Source organism: Colossoma macropomum, unplaced genomic scaffold (assembly GCF_904425465.1).
Source record: "Colossoma macropomum unplaced genomic scaffold, Colossoma_macropomum, whole genome shotgun sequence".
In the NCBI taxonomy this organism is placed as follows: domain Eukaryota; kingdom Metazoa; phylum Chordata; class Actinopteri; order Characiformes; family Serrasalmidae; genus Colossoma; species Colossoma macropomum.
This window is the reverse complement of record NW_023494787.1, coordinates 45,678,983-45,684,982: the sequence shown is the minus strand read 5'-3', so window position 1 is coordinate 45,684,982 and position 6,000 is coordinate 45,678,983.

Genomic DNA, 6,000 nt, shown 5'->3' with positions numbered 1-6,000 from the left:
AAGTCGGTGCTGCAGGTTGAAAGAGGCCTCCCGTGGGCAGGCTGAGAGTAGAGGTGTATATTTAGCCTGCGCTTGCTGTGCGCCTGAGGCGCTCCTGCGCTCTGGATGTGTTCTTGGCAGGGGAAGGCGAGCAGATGGAGACCCCGCTGACAGGTGGCTTAGAGGGGGCTACTTTCATCAGACCACTGCAGACACGCTCTCACTCTCAAGGATGCCTGGCGTCGGATGTATTGCAGGCTTGATTTTAAACGTTGAATAACACTCACCTTCTCTGTGTGCAGTGTTCTGATTTTTTTTCAGTCAGCACTGGTGCAGAATCTCGCTGCAGAAGTGCCATCATAGAAATAACACATTTTACCATGAACATTACCCCCAACATAGCCAGGACAAATTAGTGCTGCACAGTATATTTTTTGTTAATCCTTACTGCAGTGTTGGCCTTTGCCTTGCTGATATCGCAGAGGATGCAATACGCAAATACATTTAAGAGCCTTATTAATCTCAAACTGTGTGATTAGATGAATCAGGGCACTCATGTGATCTAACAAACAGTAGATTTACACAGACCAATATCTAAAGCAGCGTTCTGGCCTAAAACTAGCATTTCATATTGTCACTGTCCATAAAAACATGTATTTCCATTTTTATCAGTTTTTATTTTTCAACATGATTTGAACACAGTTGCTGTACTTCACACTGGGTGAAAACTTCATGATGAATGGACCAATAGAAATGCTACAAAATCACATGGAATAAAATCTCTTCACATTAGCTTACATTAAAAGGTAAAGGGAAACTCCACCAATTTTTAAGAAATTCCACATAATTAAATCACTGAGATGTAAACAAAGTCATTCAGAGTGGTTTGATGTGAAATGCTCCACTTAGAGAAACTTGCAGAGTCAGAATTGTTCACAGTGGTGCTGATAGGAACCAGACGTCTGAAGAGTTTAATGCCTAAAAGCTCCCTCACAGAACGTCTTTACATGAAATGGTTAGATATATACAGCTTAATATCTGACACATTGTTTTATGATAGTTTAGTGATGAAGATTTGGTTTAAAATGTATTTTAATCCATTTATTTTAATCCATTCCTGGAGGAGGATTACATGCAGGGTGTTATAAGGCAAAATAGTCCCAAAGAAAGCTTCCTTTTTCAGGTTTATCACTAGCATTCCATCATCAACATTACATATAAAAGCTCAGAAGACTCATGTAGGTTCAATAGTGGTTTTGGATAGTAAATAAAATATATATTTGTGTTGTAGACATCGTGACCATGGCCCCTGGTTTCTATCACCGCCACTATAAAGAAATTTGAGTCTATATGTTTCTCCACAGTGAACCACTTCACATCAAACCACTCTGAATGACTATGTGTATGTCCCAAGGACTGAATTATTCATTAAAAAATTGGTGGAATTCCCCTTTACGAATGTTTTTGGCTTCTTCTGTAAAGTTACTATTTTGGAGATGTATGTTTTTCTTTGAACAGTGACAATATGTAGTTTTCTGTAGTGCAGCACTGAACTCGTCATCTTCATCAGTTTTACAGAATTCATGATTTTGCACCCTTTTCATCCATCAATGTTCCCTTACTACAGTGGTTTCACAAACTGATGTTGGGGGTGTGTAAAACAATTCTGACGTTTCTACTTATTTTAATGTTCATTTCATTCCATCAGCTGGCCACATGATTACACAGGTACTTCCCCAATACACACAACACAAACAATTCCGATAAGCACTGCTGAACAAGAGCTCCTCACTGAAACCGCTACGAGTCAATCTTTGAATACTGAGTTTAATCTAAAGCCAATGTCAGATTTCTCGATAGCGTTGCGCTCTGGCATGTATGCATGACTGATTAGTAAGCAGGATATTTATAACATCCAGCACATGACGAGTCTGTGCTGTAATCGGTATTTTTCTGTTTTCTTTGTAAAAGCCTGTATTGGAAGAAGGCGTTTCACTCCAGTCCCCTCTGCATGTCGTGTGTTCTGTAACTTCATGAACAGAGTATCATTTACTAACTGTTTGTGAGTTCAGACCATGCCTTCAACATGGTGGTGGTAGTATGAGGGAAGAGTGATTGAGGGTGGGGGGAGAACTCTGAGAACTTGGGCTGGAGTTCTGGGCAGCTTCTGTCTGTAGACAGAAGGCCAGTCCCCCCTCATAGCTGTAGTAGGCCTGATGTAGGACTGAGAAACAGGGAGGAGATTGGGTGGCTGTGGGGACTGCCAATGCTTCATCACAGGAACGGAAGGTGAGAATGTGAATTTGTAGGGTGTTAGATTGGAAGAAGGAGGAATTTCAGGCATGTTCCTCCCCCCAAACTTTAGTTATAACATAACTACACTTGTTAAGGCCTGTATACTCCTTGTTAATAGTGTACACGAGTTAGTTTACTTCGTGGCTGTAGTGAGATATTAGTTTGTGGCTGCTATGATTAGTAGCATTTTGGTTGCACATTTCTAGAGCTGGTTCGAGCCGTAGGGCTGTTAAAACTGAACAGATGCTGTTACTGTGCTCAGTGTGATCCGTGGCAACATGTTGTTATTTACTTTCGCTTTACAGCCGCGGACTCTCTCACACATGCAAATGTGCCCTCATATAGACCACTGTGCACTTGAAATAGCATTATTTATTCAGAATATCTGGTGTAGAATGTCATTGCATTATAAACATGTTGGATCTTTTAAGGGGAACTGGTTTTATAAGGCCAATCATGCCTTATATCATGGCAATACGTGCAGGAGTATGTATAAGCAGTGAGAGGGGGTACGCAGCAGGAGGTTTAATATCTGAAGGGGTACGGGACTGTAAATGTTTGGGATCTACTGTCTTACTACAATGACCAGCTTGCATTTTGCAATTGTGTCATAAAACTATTGGGTCTAGATCTGAACAGTGTGGTTCTGGAAGTAGAAATCCCGCTCAAAATCTCCATAGGTAATACGATTTTTAGCCATAAAACTTTAACTTTCCTCGTAAAGAAATACTCTACGCGGAGTCCTAAAGCGAGTCCCACCAACTCCTCACCAGAGATGTTGCTGTTTCCTACGTGGATCGGTGCCAGAAAAACATGAAGTGGTGATTATGTTTGTCTACTGGGTCCAATTTAATGAGTAAAGTAATAAGACAGGCCACGTGAGGATTAATATAATTCTTAAAATCGTTCTTTTGTGGTTCACTGTACTAGGACTGCTAAGCAACACACTAGCAAACAAGGTGAAAAAATTAACCACAAAACAAACACAAAAAAACAAACACTGTATGTACATAAAACTAATATGAGCAATAATTAAACACCACAAATATATAACATAACAGAGAAATAGTGGACAGAAAATACGCAGTTGTAAAAGAAAGCTGAAAACTGTTTGGAGTGGAGAGAAAGTGATTGGTTGACATCATTCATGGTGGTTTTTTGGGAGTTAATTCTGTCTTTAAAAAATTGAAGCACACAGTCTTGTACCTTTGTGTTTTTGTCGGTTTCTCAAAACATTTTTTGCTCTGAATAAATATTAATAATGTCAGTGATTTCTCTCGTAGCTGGTTGGTTTAGTTGCATAAAACTCTTTGTACACTCTCAGAAATAAAGGTCGTAGACTGTCACCTCAAGGGTACATCTCAGTACCTTTAGTCAGGGAATGTAATTGTACCATAACTTGAAATTATATTTTCTAAGTTGTACTGACTCCACACACCCCGTCTCGTCTGCAGGCTTTTTATATTATTGTTCTGTTTTAAAACATCAGGATATGAAAGCGTGCAAATACGTACTTTTCACCTGGAAAAACTTATTTTGTGCACAACTGGACCTTAAAACCGCTGTTGTACCTTTAAGGGAACATCTACATTGTTTCGACCTTGATGAATGAAAAATGTACCTGCACAGAACCTGTATTTCTAACAGTGTATACAGATTTTCCTAAACGTCTATGGTGAAACTGAATGGGATTTTTACTTCCAAAAAACTCTATTCCACTACAGTGATGCACTGATGTAGAAGCTAATAAACATATATGTTATATTTAAGCTTCCTTAGCTTAGCCTTAGCCAGCTTGCACAGAAAAAAAAAATTAACAGACCACCCTCGTGTATCCACCCCAAAGCAGCTGTAGATTTTCAAAAGTTCTTTCCACTTTCGTATTACATCATCAGCAGGAGGCTTTCTGGGTCTTTAAAGGGCCCATATAATTTTTATTACATTATTATTTTCTCACTTTTTAAACATAAGAGTCTGATGTAATATCAAGTCATACAGTTCATAGATGGAAAGTAAGCTGCAAAAACAGCTTGTTTTGAATTCATTGTTTCTGTGATGTCACTTAAACCAGTGCATTTACATACATCCTGTTAGGCGCACACTGTTAGAAATAAAGGTTGTACAGGTACATTTTTTGTTGATCAAGGTACAAACAATGTAAATGTTCCCTCAAAGGTACAACAGTGGTTTTAAGGTTTAATTGTGAACCTTAAATACGTTTTTCCAGGTGAAAAGTTTGTATTTGTACCTTTTCATAACCGAATGTTTTAAAACAGAACAGTAAAATAAAAGCCTGGAGGCGAGACGGGGTGTGTGGAGTCAGTACATCTTAGAAAATATAATTTCAGTGGATTATGGTGCAGTTATGTTCCCTGACTAAAGGTACTGAGATGTACCCTTGAGGGTCCCACCCCAGTGACAAGAGGGGTTTTGCCCCAGAGACGGTATTGTACCTTTATTTCTGAGAGTGCAGAGCAGTTTAGCCCCACCTGCTCACACTGTAGGAGCCAATCAGAACAGAGATCACTTATGTGTATGAGTCTTAAAAGCACAGTAACAAAAACAGCCTGAAAAGCTCTAAAGGATAAAGAGAGGTTGGAAGATGGTCGTGGAAAAATAAATCATGACTATTTTTGATACATAAAACAACACAAACACAAGTGGACCTCAGGGAAAAAGAATAAAATTTGAGAAAGAAAAAATGATCAACCTGATAAATCTCACAAAAACTAACTTTCACATGTATGAAGAATTTAAGACGGAGAGCTTTTCTTCTTCCTCCGTGCACATTTTGATGACCTCAGCAGTGAAAACCTCAGATTGAAGATTTGTCATCCCCAGGGTCTAGAAGGGTGGAAACTTGTTACATTCCTAACTTTGTAGACAAAATGCATGTGCACACGCACGCAAATCTATAAAGCTGGGAGGGGACCGATCCCAGAGGACCTCCACCCAAAAGCTTCCTGCTTAGGAGATACGGCGAGGGGATTTTAAAATATTGAAATATCATGAGAGGATACAGTCCAGTCCATTAGTGACAATGAGGTCCTAAATCAGAACCTACACGCTGTTGACAGCACACTCTGCATGTTTTCCTTTAGGCCCAAAGGGGGAGCTGTTGATTTGAGCAAGACGGTGAGAGAGAGAAAGTGTAAAAAGGGGGGAGGGGGTATCAGTCCTGTGCTTTTCAGCAGTGATTGATCCGTAAGGGTTACTGTAGGCTAACCTGCTCCTCTTTGAGCATTAAGCCATGACCATTCAACTAGGTTGAAGATTTTTCTCAGTCCAAAAGCAGCTGTCTTACGTCCATATGACACATACATACTCACCCTGAGTGGTGCTGTTTCTTCTGACTTGTTTTGAACATTTATGAACTCTACATATTAAATTCAATACTTTGCAATGCATTATTGTGTGTAATGGGATCTGTGTGCATATGTGTATGTGCAGGTTTTTGCAGGCCAGACTGTCTCTGCTGGTCCAGCTGCATGAAAGTTTGGACACGCCTACCATTTCAAAATGTATTGACCCCTTAAAACCCCAGGCTTATTACATACTAAAGTTTATTATTCTGTAAATATAGGGACTCCAGTGCAAACTGGCTGAGCTATTCTTAGGTTTGTGATTAAACTTTGGCTCCACCAGTGGGCTCTGGGGTTAAACAGAGAAAAATGTAACATATCACTCAAATAAATATACAGTCCTGTGCTAAAGAGAGACCACCCT